Here is a 13,077-nt window from a genome sequence, read left to right on the forward strand (position 1 = left end):
CCTCTTGATTCTGTGAAAGGTGGTGTTGCTTGTGAGACTCACACCCTCGTGCCATACAAACTGGGTTTGAAAGCAAGCTCTGTTACTTTCTGGATGGAGTGGGTTACTTCTTGTCGTCTGAGCCTCGGTTTCTGCGTGGGTAAGATGGGGATGCTAATGTTGAATCAGGGCATTAGGATGAAAGGAGTCATCATTTGAAAACTGCCTAGCTCAGTACTGATACATGTTGCAGGCATTCCTATTCCCCAAGGTTCTTACCTGGCCTTTTATTAAAAAAATTGTTTTTGTTTTTGTTTTCCCCCGGTAGAAAGCCTCACAAATACATGTGCTCTTGGTAGCATCACCGGCTCAGGGTGACTCTGCCCTTAGGCTTGGCAGGCATCATGGAGGCTGCAGGGAGCTTGGGCTTCAGAGAACAGGAAGGAGGTTGCCTTGAGCGGCTGGGGGAACCTAGGGGTGCTGCGGTCATTGTCCCTTGGAGGCGAGCATTGGCTTTTGGGGTCACCACGCATGTGTGATTTGCAGGAGAAGGGAGGCCTCCCTTCCCCGTGCAGGCAGTTTAAAGGCCGGGTTGCCAGTCCTCAGCAGTGTAAGCAGTGACCTCAAGAATCTGGCAGTTCTGCAGGATGGTGGCATCTGGCCTTGCAGGGCCTCCCCCATCTGGCCCAGCCCGGTCTCCCACCGATTGATTCCTTGCTCAGTTGTGACATTCTAGCCAAACTCACAGTTGCTTGGATGTGGCATGGGCTTTCTCATGTCAGGCGCTTTGCTTGGGCTGGCGCCGTGTTAAGGCCTGAGAATAGATGTGGGTAAGTGGGCAGCTTCTCCGGGGCTGACTCACCCTGAGCCAGTGCTGTGTGTGAAGAGTCCATGCTTTAATGCCATCAGAGGGAAGAGGTCCCACAGACAGTGACCCAGGACCACGTTCTTTGCAAATATACAAGTGCTTTTAAAGTGATGTGTTCCTAGCAACCTGGAGGGACAGTCCGCTCAGGAATGACTAATAAGTGGTAGTCAATGGAGGAAGCCAGTGTTGACTGAGACCTGTCATGTGAGCTGCCTTCCTGCCCTCCAGGACCTTACGTTCCAGTTGAGAGAGACAGACTAACAAAAGAAGCAAAATATATCAAGCCTTCTGTGATGATGAGAGCCCAAGGGAGAAAAAGAAATTGCAGATGCGAGAGAAGGAGGGTTGGGGGTCGAGCTTACAGGTTTCATTTGCTCAGGTGGGGATTCTTGGAGGTGATTTGAGCAAACATCAGAAAAGGTAAAGGAATGAGTCATGGAGATATCGGGAGAAAGAGCTGGCGTGAGTGCAAAGGCCCTGAGGCCATTTTTCCATTGTTAATTGACAGACCACAGGAGGTCAGTGTCTGGAAGGGAGGGAGCATGGAGGAAAGTAGTGGGGGATGAGGTCTCAAGAGGAGTGGAGGCTCAGTGGTTCAAGTGGTGGGCTGGGGCTGTTGGAGGAGTGGCCTGAGCCCATCCATTTCTCAGGGTCACTTAGGACCCTCCCCTGTTGAGGATCCTCTGTAGGGAGCAGAGATGGAAGCAGGGAGACCCTGTAGGAAGGGCTTGCTTTAGTTCAGGTAGGAGGTGACGGTGACTTGGGCTGAAGGGGCACTGCCTGCCCTCCCCACAGCTGGTGTTGGAGGCTGTGTGCTGTCTTTTCCGTTGTGTCCCACGGGAATGGGCTTAGGTGCTGAGGCTGAAACAGGCTTCTGGCAGCTTCCACTGCACGGTCTCCACCTGGGGTTGGTGGCCCAGCAGGTCTGTAGGGATGTTCTCACCCAACCTTCCTGGGTTATTGATTCGGAAGCTGAGGCACAAAGTGACAAGTCTTCCCACTGTCCACATAATTCATCCAGCTGTGTGTCGTGTCTCATGGCCTCTCTGGATTTGTGGAGAGGCAGGGTGATTTGTGGTCCATCGTGAGGAAAATTAGAGTATGGAGCGATAAATCGAAAGAGGGCTCCATCAGTCTGTTGAAATCCCCATAATTTTGGGCTCTTGGAGTTCAAGGTAATCCTAGTAGAGAGGGTAGAAGAAAAACAGAAGAAAATAAAAATTGGGGCTCACTTTTGTAACCCAGGAACGCACACCTGTTGTTGGGAGACCAACCTCAGGAGTTTACTGGAAGTGCTGTAATGAGGTAATTAAGGGCGTTTTATTGCTCTGTGGGATGTATGGAACTTTCATTTGCAAAGTGCATGATTTACTGTCATTAGTTCCCTTCTCTGACAAAGGTCAGCATTGCTTTTCCATTTTTCCTGATGAGATAGTCCTGGCTTTCCCAGCTGAATTTCGTCAGGGGTGTTTTCCCCACTGTTTTACAGTGTCTCCTGGCCCCCTCGTGACTGCTGGGGGTGGGAGTGGTAGCCGCCATGGCAAGATCTGGATAGAAGTTAGATGGCTTTAAACAGAGGATTTCCTTGGCCCTGCCTCCCTGGCCTTTTTCAGCAAGCAGAAGGACAAGGAGTATGGAAGGACAGGGGCAGTTTGGCAGGCGTGGGAAGGGTATTAGCACCTACTCTGTGAGTGTGTTGTGGGAGACTCCTGTGTCATGTGTTGGTCCTGGTTGTTGCTCCCTTGGGGACTTTTGCAGTCAGCCTCCTGCCCTGGAGAACAAGTCCCAGACATCCGTGTCCGCGTGCTCATACACAGGCGAGGCATCACTGCGCTGCTCTACGTAACTGTTTCCCTAACGCTTAAGGCTTAACCTTGGGTGAAACAGACTCGCAGGTGGGTCTTGTCGAAATGAGATCCATGGGTCTTTATTCTGTAGGTCTTGGAAGAGGGAGCTGCTAATTCAACAAAACTTTTTAAATTGGGGGTTTATGTTTTGATGATCAACCAACCAACTAAACAAAAATAGCCATGAATCTTTGCTGTGATCTTTTGCAGGTAACAAATAGTTTCATAAAAGAAGACCTGTGCTTTTGAACCAGCCTCCCCCTCCCCTTTGAAAGGGGTCGGTTTATTACCTACGTTTGAGAAACTTGATTATAATTCTGTGTTACATTCCATTTCTTAGATTCCTCTCTGGGCGGAGAGGCTTAGATCAGGCTTAGATCAGCCTTCCCACAGAGATGCGCGCCTTCCCTTCGAGTTCTCCACCTGCTGATTGGGGGAGCAGGAGGTGACTTAGCACAGGGACCCCTGGGGGCTCCCAGGCCCCCTGCAGGCTTTGAGCGGTTTGCTCGCGAAGCCGGACAGGAAGCCAGGCAGCATGTCTTGTGCGCAGAACTCCGTTCTCGGCCCCAGGGGTGCTCGTAACTATGCTTCTGGAGCCCTGGTACATGGCAAAGGCATCTGGAATGTTAGACTCTCCATATGGAAGCCTGTCAGGGAATGTCATCGCGGGTTGGCCTCGTGGCCTGCGTGGCATCTTGAGCACAAAGAAAGCTGCTTTTGCTAAAGTAGAAGGGGACAGTTTGGAAGGATGACATTATTCTTTGCAATCAGAAGCCTAAAAAAGCACATGAGCACATACAGTAAATCTTCCCCCTCTTTGTTCCTCCCTCCGCTGCTGTGTTTGCTGCTCACAGAATGGTGCACAGAGACAGGTGCGTGTGAGGCAGAGGACTGTACCTCTGTCAACGGCCCGGTCACGAGCGAGAGAAGCAGAGGGAACGAAAGCGTCTGTAGGGAAACTTGTTCCAGAATCTGAAAGCAAGATTCAGCTGGAGGTTCCGATGGGGAGGGATGGGGAAATGTACCCTGAGGAAAGAAAACCCGAACCATGTGGGGGAGCCCCGCCTCGATGAGGTCATCAGAGCAGGGCAGGTGAGTCAGGGAGACTGGGCCAGGCCCCAAGGAGGTGGTGGGAGTGTGGTTCTCACGTTCTGGACGGCAGGGACCCGGGTGGGCCTCATGCAGCGATCCGCGTGGTGGCCCTGGGCGAGTCTGTGGCGCATTTCTCAGCTGAGCCTCCATGTCCTTACCTGAAGGCTGGTGCAACCCTGGCATACTCACAGCGTTGTGAGGGTGCTCACATGAGAACATACAGCAGCGCTCACCTGATGCCGACCTGCTGCGTGGAAGCCCGGGATGGCGGAGACTGTGGTCAAGACTGTTCTTCTGTCTGATGTGACTTGGACCCACATAGACTGAGAAATATGGCAGCTGGGCTGGGTCCAAAAGGCTCTGAGATCCCGTCTTTGGCTTCTGCTTAAACCTGTTTTCTTGGTCATCCAGAGATGCTTTCATGTTAGCGTGGGTGGGCACAATTTGGAGTGCTTGATTAACCCAGCAATTAATAAGAGTAGAGAGGTGACAATTGGTGTTACCAGGCTGCAATGGAAAGCGATGTGTTTGGCTTCTCTCCATGCAGACAGATTGGTGGAGAAGCCACCCATGGGGAGGAACATCAGAATGCAGATAAAGGAAGCTGGTTGGAAAAAGTGATATTCAGAGCAAAAAACGGTGGTCAAGATGGGCGGCTTGGTTAATTATTTCTTCCAATGAGCAGATATTTATTGAGTAATTCCTGTGTTCCTGATTCTGGGCCAGGAACTGAAGGTACACTATGGATAAAGCATAGCTTCTCCTGTGAAGAGCCCGAGACTGTTGATGGAGGTAACAGACACATAAGCAATGAATTCTAACACTTTGTAGGAGGTACAGGATACATGGTGTTTAAAGTTCATGGGGACCAAGGAAAGGAGTGATTGGTTTTATGAAAAGAGAAAGAGCAGTGTTAACTTTACCGAAAAACGGGGTAAAGGGGTGTTTTTGCACCAGAGCAAGGGCTCGTGGAGACATGAAATGAGGGGTGGATTTGTAGTGGATGAGCAGGGGCTGGTTTGAATTTGCACTGTACCACCGCCTAGCTGGGTGACTGGGCACATCACTGAGCCTTCCTGTGAGTCAGTTTCCTCATCTGTCAAGCGGGCATAAAGACTCCACGTGTCATGGGGTATTGGGAGGATTCCTCCCTACTTCCTGCAGGACACAGTGTGCTTGGCCCATGGTGAGCCCCCCTGTAGCAGGGAGCCCCAAGATCTGCCGGGTCCCTTGAATGTGCCCAGCGTGAGAAGGACCTGAGACTGGAAATGTCACGTAGGGCCCGCTGTGAAAGGGCTCAGAATATCACACCTCCGGATTTTACCTCTGCAGACATGAACTCACACCTTCTGTGAGCCTCATCTCCCCTTGAGGTACCAAATGATCTTACACGGTAAAACTCAGCCGCCTGTCGGTGATCCTGGTGGCAAGGGATTGCCTCTTAGTTCTTCCTTCTCTCCTGGAGGTGATGGTGTGGGGCAGATTTGGAGATATAGGTGAGGTGGCGAAAAGCTCGGCTCGGCGTCCGGTTGGACCCGGTTCTGGCCCCACCGATTGTAAAGCGTGTGGCCTCAGGCAGGCTCATTTCCTCCCTCACGGGTGGAGTGTCTCCACCCGCGGCATTTCGTCTCACATGTATTTACGCATTGAGTGAAACACTGATCTCAAGAACCAGGATGAAAACGCCTTTGAAGGAGGCAACTGCCTTGTGTAGGAAAAGACCTTGATCAGCTGCAGTCGTATCGTCCGATAGAAATAGAGACCACAGAGGTGATTTAAAGCTTTCCAGTAGCCACGGTTAAAAAGAAAAATAAAAAGGTAAAGAAGAAACGGGTGAAAGGAATTGTAGTAATCGGTTGTATTTAGGTCGGTTTAACCAAAATATGTATAAAAATTACTGCGCGGTTTTACCGTCTTTATTTCACGCTAGTTCTGTGAATTCTGGGGCATGGCTTACAGTGAGAGCGAGGCTCGGTTCAGACCCGCACAGGGCGAGTGTGGCTCCTGGCTTGGGCGGCGCGGGTTCCGGGGAGGAGCCTGGGCCGCGAGGCGGTGGCTCTTCCTCTCTCCATCCCTATGTCTCAGCATCTCTCTCTTTCTGTCTCTGCTTCCCCTCCCGGAGAGGGACGAGAAGATAAATGAGCAGCGGAGACCGCAGTGGATGCTTTGTGTGTGTGTGTGGATTTTTGTGGAAAATGAAGACTGGGATAAAGTTCACGGGAGGCCATGGAGAAAGGGGCAGGGCACTGGGAAGGGGCAGAAATCCCGCCAGTCACAGCAGCGGTAACAGCTCTGTGTCAGACTCTGTTCTGAGCCTCTCGCCGGATCCTCTCATTCAGTCCTCACAGACCCCTAACAGGTCATCATTTCTCCTGTGTTGGGAATGGGAAAATTGACACAGAGACGTTAAGAAGCCTACCCAGAGTTGCACACCGGAGGTTTGAACTCAGATAGGCTGTCTCTGGAGCTCTGCTTTGCGAGTCACTTCAAAAAGTCTTGGAGGGGGCTCCTGGGTGGCTCAGTCGGTTAAGCGTCTGACTCTTGATTTCAGCTCAGGTCATGATCTCAGGGTCGTGGGATTGAACCCTGCGTTGGGCTCGGAGCCTGCTTAAGATTCTCTCTGTCCCTATGCCTCACCCCCTGCTCGCTCTCTCTCTAAAAAATAAAATCTTGGAGGAACCAAATCTTACAGATATCTGGCTTTGGGCTTGCATTCGGCATGGACTGGGTAGTTTACACCAGAGGTTTAGGGGCAGGAAGGCCCCAAGGGTCATCTGGATGAGCCTGAACTGTGCAAGAATGTTAAGTTTACGCTGTATGTCAAGTGCTCTGCCCCGGACACCATTATTACTCACCGCAGGGCCTCAGTAAATGCCGCTCCTTCCTTTCTTCCCTCGAGCCCACAAAATAAGCCTGTTTAAAGGAGGGGCTTTCTACGTTTTGCTCACATCTAGACCCACGCCTGGTGCAGAGTAGCTGCTTGGTAAATATTTATGGAAGTCAGTGGGGATGATGATCCCTGAGCCCCACCAAGGGCTTGCAGGGGCAGCCCTGCCATTATGGGATGGCCTCATAAATATAGCCCTGGGTGCAGGGGACTCTCATGGAAAGATGCATGTTCACATTTAGAGTTCTCACTTGGAGCTGAGGACCAAGGCCAGTTTGTGCATCTCATGCCAAAGCTTTATTTTGTTTGCTTCTCTAGCAAATTAAAAGAATTGAAATATAGCATATTCTACAAGCAGCAAAGTACAGAAAACAAAGTGTGCAAAGTATTTTTACAAGGGAAGTCTACTTCTATAACCAGTTCCCAGATTGAGAAATGGGACATTACCAGGACCCCAGAGCCCCCCCACCCCCTAACTAACCCTTGCCCTCCGGAGAGTATCTGCACCCCCCCGACTTCTGGTGTCAGAGATTACGTTTGTGTGTCCAAGCTTTTGAGAAATCCTGATGACTGGAGATGTGGGGGGCCATTGTGTTTCTGTCTTGCAACGCTGACCTTCTCCAGGGTTGGAGTTCTAACCTGGCACAGATGAGAAACTGAGGCGCACAGAGGCAAATACAGCTTGCCCATGTCTCACGGCTCAAGCATACATCAGCGATTCAGACGCAGACCTGTAGTGCTCCAAAGCCTGGGTTCTTTACCATCTCATATCCATAGGTTTCCTTCTATGACACTTTGACTGAAATCCCAAGGTTGGGACGTTCAGGTTGAGATTTCTGGACTGAGCAATATCTGGGGTGGCTTCCGTGATGTTGCAGAGGAGGGACCAGCTGTCCGGCTCAGTGCCCAGGGTGCTGGATCTATCCCGGAGGCCACACCTCACCTTCCAGAGTGACTTGGCTAGCAGAGCCCATTCTGGGTAGGGTGGCAGGGGGCTTCTGCAGGTGGGGCAGGTGGGTTCCTCATTGCCTCAGGCTTCCCACACCGACTTGTTGCTGACAAGCAGGCTCGGGCTCTATCAGGGGCGAAGCTTTCGATTAAATGGAGTCAAATGGCTCACTCCCACCAAAGTCAAAGGGCTCTGTGCTGCCAAGTGCACTGGTCTCCCGCTCTGGAGGCATGGCTAGGGCTGCTCAGGGGAGAGAGCAGGCGTGGCAGGCTGGGGAGGGCAGCCTCTGCCTGGCTGGGAGGCCCCTTGGATGGTTGGAAGTGGGCATATGTATTTCAGGCTGGGGAGCGTCGCTTTCTCTGTGGCCCAGCCCTCTGCCCCCACTGGTCTCCAGTCAAGAGGGACAGGTGGTAGCTGTCATTCTGCACTTGGCCCTGGCCACAGAGAGATTCGCCAACAGTTCTCGAATGGAGATACCCCCCAGACTCTTTGGCCCAGAGAATGCAGCTTGACCCATAAAACTGCAAGCAGGCAGTCCCCTCAGCCGGGCTTTCTCTCCTCTATGATGGGAGTGGATAACAGGCAGAAATAGAAGCTATTACGCTAGGCTCGGTGCCCCTAGGACTGAAATTTAATTCAAAAAGGCAAAATAAAATCATCCCTCTGAGGCAACGGTTCTTATAAAAATAAAGCCAATATTATTATAATGATCCTAGCAAGTGAGCTGCTGCACAGTTTACTCTGTGCTGGCCACGGGGCCTAACCTCCGAGGTCGAATGGCGTATCTCTGGAGCCAGACTGTGTCGAGCTGAATTCCCCATCCTCTACTTAAGCTGTGTGACCTTGGGCACGGTGACCTCTCTGTCCATCTGTGAAATGGAGATCTCCATAGTCTGGATCTCTCAGAGTTGTCTTAATGGATTGATCCATGTCAAGCACTTAGATTACTGCCTGACGTGTTAAAGGCTCAATAAACTTTCATGTGATGATGATGATGATGAAGAAGAAGAGCATAGAATCAGTTCTAGTCCCTGGGCAATCTGGTGTGCTAGATAGAGATAGTTCAGTATTCCTAGTTTATAGACAGAGAAACTGAAGCACAGAGAGGGTCAGTTCTTGGCCCGAGGCTGCACAGCCAGTAAGCTGCCCAGGGAGAATGTGAACCCAGAGCAACCTCTTGCAGGCTTTGCATGAATGGGGATATTGAATCCCCTAGGGATTAAATACATTTCACCACCCCTCTTCCCCCGCCACATTGTTCCAGTAAACAACAGGGCAGATGCTATTTATTTTATGATCTGTTTAAACTAATAAACCTAACTAATGTTTGTTGAGTAAATCGCCCCATGTCAGCTGCTACATTTCCATTGCCTTAGTGGTTGGGTCGTGTCTTGAGACCTTTGTGGAAAAGTTCTGAGGTTGATCAGGCTAGAGGCTCATCTTTGCTTGCCGCGGCGGACGTGCTCACGAGAGAGATGCCTTGGTGTGTGTGTCTGAGCCAGGTGTCGCCCTGGCTGGCTGGGCCCTTCTGGCCTTCAGTCCCTCGTAGGGCCTGTCCTCCGGATCTGCGCCGGCTCTAGGAAGGGACCAAGTCAGCAGGGAAAGAGGAGATTTCGGTTTGACAGAGGTGGGACAGCACCAGGCAGTCTGTGGAAAGAAGGTACCTTTTTTTTTCTCATTGAAGTTCCTTGAGTTGAGGCAGGAGAAAGGAGGGGGGAGGGAGGGAGGGAGGGGGAGAGGAAATGCAGTAGGGGTGCAGGGTGAGAGGGGAGGGGACGGGCAGGGGTGGGGGCAGAGGCTCAGGAGGAGGGTGGTGAAATCAGTGGCTGTATTTGGATTTTTGTGCCTGGAGGAGGAGGGCAGGGCAAGCCTGGGGTGGGAGGCAGATGCAGGCCTGGTGGGAGCCGCCGGGGCGGAGGGCTGTGAGGTGCGGGTGGGCGGCAGGCCATGGGAGGGTGGAGAATGGCACGTGAGGAGAAGGGATCCCACAACGTTTAGAGCCCAGATAGACTACAGGCCCCCTGATGGGGTGCTGCTGGGCAGCACACTGTGGCCCGCTGTTGGCCACGTAGCTGGTGAGTGGCCAAGCTTCCTGACTCCCACTGTAGTGCTCCCTGACTGCCATCTCGCCTCTCAGGACTGAGGGAGGGGAGGCTGATGGGGCCAGAGTCTGCTCTTGGGCTGGGCCCTGTGGGTTGACCACCTGCTGCAGAGTTTCCAAGAAGCCCCCCCCCCCCCCCGGCCCCGCGCAGGGCTGGGAGCGGGAGGGCACCGCCCGACGCCATTCAGCAGAGGCTACACAGATAAACTCCACGGTGTGTCTCATTAGTCCAGGAACAGCTTGAGCTAATCGAGGCGTGCCTCTGTGCTGCTCATGCCAGGGGGGTTAAAAAAAGAAATACTCACGCCGATCCAAGGACTTTTTGTGGCAGTGCAGAAATAATAAACCTAAACACAGAGGCAAGCCGTTTCAGGAGCAAGGTGGGTGCCCAATCGGGGCCCGATTCTACCAGCTTCTGCCAGGCCCCAGGAGAGCCGCACTGTCCCAGGCGGCCTGGCCTGCCCCTCCATAGGGCAGGCCGCTCTCTTCCAGGCCAGAGGTGAGTGGGCATGTTTCCTGGTGGAAGGATCGGGTTTTAGTGTTTGTTGGCCCAGCGAGGCCAGTTCCGTGGCCCTCTCCCGTGGGTCTTCGCTTCCTGCCGGTGTGCCCCGGGAAGACCCGCTCGCAGCTCGAGCCTAACGCCTACCCTGAGAACTTGCTCCCCAGATGTGGACGTTGAGGTCCGGAGCCGTAAATGGCTCGCCCCGGGCTTGTGCACGGCTTCGGTGGCAGTGATGGCCAAGGGGAAGGAGAAGCGTAGCTACTCGTCGTTTGCCCGGGCCCCGTGTTAACATTCTTTGGCGGTGAAGACCGCGTTCATAACAGGCATGTCTGCTTCGCGCCTCACTTTCCTCTTTAAAATGGGGTAGCTTCGTGGGGTTGTGCTGGGGTTGGGGTAGGGGATTACACAAGTTAATATATGCAAAGCACTTACTTGTTGGTATTCCTTACCAGTTGGTATTCGTTGCCAGTATTATTTGCTATTAATTAGGCTGCCAGAGGTGCACTTGATCTTGGAACCACTGTGTTTGTCCCTTGAAAGGGGCATGTCTGAACCCTCATTCTTTCTGCCAAGCCACGCACTGTATGATGACCGTGCCCGCTTGCTGTGTGTGGAGGGACCCGGCAGTGGGCGAGTGGCTGGCTGAAAGGTTGGTGACAGGACGCATCTCTGTTCTGGATCTTTCTTCCTTGGCTCCCGGGACCCAACCCTCACCACCTCCCCCTCCCCTTTACCTAGTACTGTTTTCTCCTCATTTGTGGATAAAGAATCCAGTAATCTTATTTCTCTGTGAACAAATGAGGGCTAGTTTAGCTGAGTTAACATAGTAACCATCACTAGTTGTCTATTAACTTGATTTCTGTGAGGCTATGACTCCCCCAAAACCTCCCCCCGACAAGGCGAACAATTTACTCTATTCCCTCCACTGGGGGTTAGTGATCATGAAAATTGAACATTGCTAAATGTGCACCAGTGTGGTTCGTGCAGTGAGAAAATTCTGTTTCAGGGAAAAGTTGAGAGGAAAAAAAGAAGGGAGGGAGGGAGGGAGGAAAGAGATTTGTTTGTGTGGGGAGGGGAGCTGTTTGGGTGGGCCTTAAAATAAGCAATCAGCTGAAATTAAGGATGCGGTTCAGATGTCCCCTGTTCTGGAGCCCGGGCTGTGCACCTGGGCAAATTTAGGTACCTCTGCTCTGTCCTCTGACCGCACCTCTGTCCTGACTTCAGTGGTGGTGCCTGCCAGGATTTCTGGCCATTTGACCATTGCCATGTCCTTGCAGGGCTGCGGCTGTGACTTTTGTACTCCCATGGCCTGACACCATGCAGGCACATAGCAGGTGCTCAGTAAACGATTATGGAAACGACAGAGCACATAAGACCTTTGTAAGTGAGTAGCTTTATTTCACTAGGAGATGTCCTAATTGCTTCTTTCCTGTTTTCTGTTGCCCATATGGACCTGGGTCAGTTTTAACTGCTGAAATGAACTAATTTGAATTTAATTTGAATTAATGGAATGTAGGCAAGCCCCTGCTCACTTAATTTGTTTGTGTCATCAAATAAGCATTTTGAGGGCCCCTAAGTGCAGAGCATTCTATTTGGCAGGTGCAATACAAAGTTGAGACAGAAGCCACAGATGTGGGCTTTAAAACCAGACTGCCCGAGACACTCTCTTCTGGCGTCAGGTGGTTATAGTGGGTAAGAGCCCTGATTTCTGGGTCTGAGTTTGAATCCCGACTCCACCACTTACATGCTGTGTGACCTCAGGCAAATTACCTAACCTTTCTGTGCCTCCCTTTTCTCTTTAAAATGGGAGGACTTCATGGGGTTGTGGTGGGGTTAGGGTCTTTGTGGGGATTACACAGGTTAATATATGTAAAGCACTTAGTAACAGGTTGGTAGTTGTTACCAGTATTATTTGCTATTAATGAAGCCTCGGTGCCCTCGTGTGTAAAAACTTGACTGTCTGTCTTAGTGTCGACATCTTCATAGAATTGTGCTGCCATACCAGATGCCACACACGGGGCAGCTCAAAAGAAGAAACATCTGGAAGCTGGGATTCTGAAGTCAAGGTGTATCAACAGGGCCAGGCTCCCTCTGAAACCTGTTGGAGGACCCTTCTTTCCTCTTCCTGGCTTCTGGTGGTCGCCAGCAATCTTTGGTGTCCCCTGGCTTGTGGCCGCCTCACCCCCATCCCCTGGGACCATACGGTGTTTTTTTCAGTTTGTCTTCACTTGGTCCTCTTATAAGGACACCAGTCATACTGGATTTAAGGACCCACCCTATTCCAGTATGACCTCATCTCAATTTAATTATATCTGCAGTGACTCTGTTTCCAAATAAGGTTACATTCTGAGTTGCTGGGGGTTAGACTTCCACATATCTTTTTTAGGAGGACACCATTCAACCCATAACAAGGACAGAATGAGAGAATCGAGAGAAGCGTTGGGCACAGAACCTGGAACAAAACCGTGCCAGCAGGCGTAAGCTGCGCCTGTCCTTGGTGTTACCGTGTCATCATTAACACAATGACTTTCCTTTGCGGTGGCCGTGGGAGGTTCTCCCGAACGTCTTTGAACCTCATGTCTTAACTGTGTTGGTTAAAATACAAGGTTTCCCCTGTATTAATTGTGAATGGTGTGGCCCATCTTACAGGGCCAGCCAGTGTCTTGACCTCACTGATCTGCATTGTGTCTCTGGTATGGGAGGAAGTAGGACGACGTCCTGGAGGGGACCCCCTCTCGCCATGAAGCGAGGCCGAGTTCGTTGGTGGCCCATGCTTGCTATTCTTCCTTTGTTGTGGGGCTTTATAGCCCACTGAAGCCAAACCCCAGTGCGTGCCACTGCACAGACCAGGG

At 51.7% G+C, this 13,077-nt stretch overlaps 1 protein-coding gene across 6 annotated transcripts in view; it reads left to right on the forward strand.

Annotated features, from left to right (window-relative positions):
* The window catches only part of LARGE1 (LARGE xylosyl- and glucuronyltransferase 1), a 548,382-nt gene that overhangs the window by 36,899 nt on the left and 498,406 nt on the right, over positions 1-13,077 (forward strand). Inside the window, exon 1 of one of the 6 annotated variants that reach the window (XM_073900332.1) lies at positions 10,066-10,222. The exons of the other annotated variants lie outside the window; for them this stretch is intronic. The gene's annotated coding sequence lies outside the window, so the exon portion shown is untranslated. Of the gene's footprint in view, positions 1-10,065; positions 10,223-13,077 lie in introns of those variants that run through there. 6 annotated transcript variants of the gene reach the window in all.

This window comes from Callorhinus ursinus, unplaced genomic scaffold, assembly GCF_003265705.2.
Source record: "Callorhinus ursinus isolate GAN/ISIS: 27379988/994484 unplaced genomic scaffold, GSC_fseal_2.0 scaffold14, whole genome shotgun sequence".
Taxonomy (NCBI): domain Eukaryota; kingdom Metazoa; phylum Chordata; class Mammalia; order Carnivora; family Otariidae; genus Callorhinus; species Callorhinus ursinus.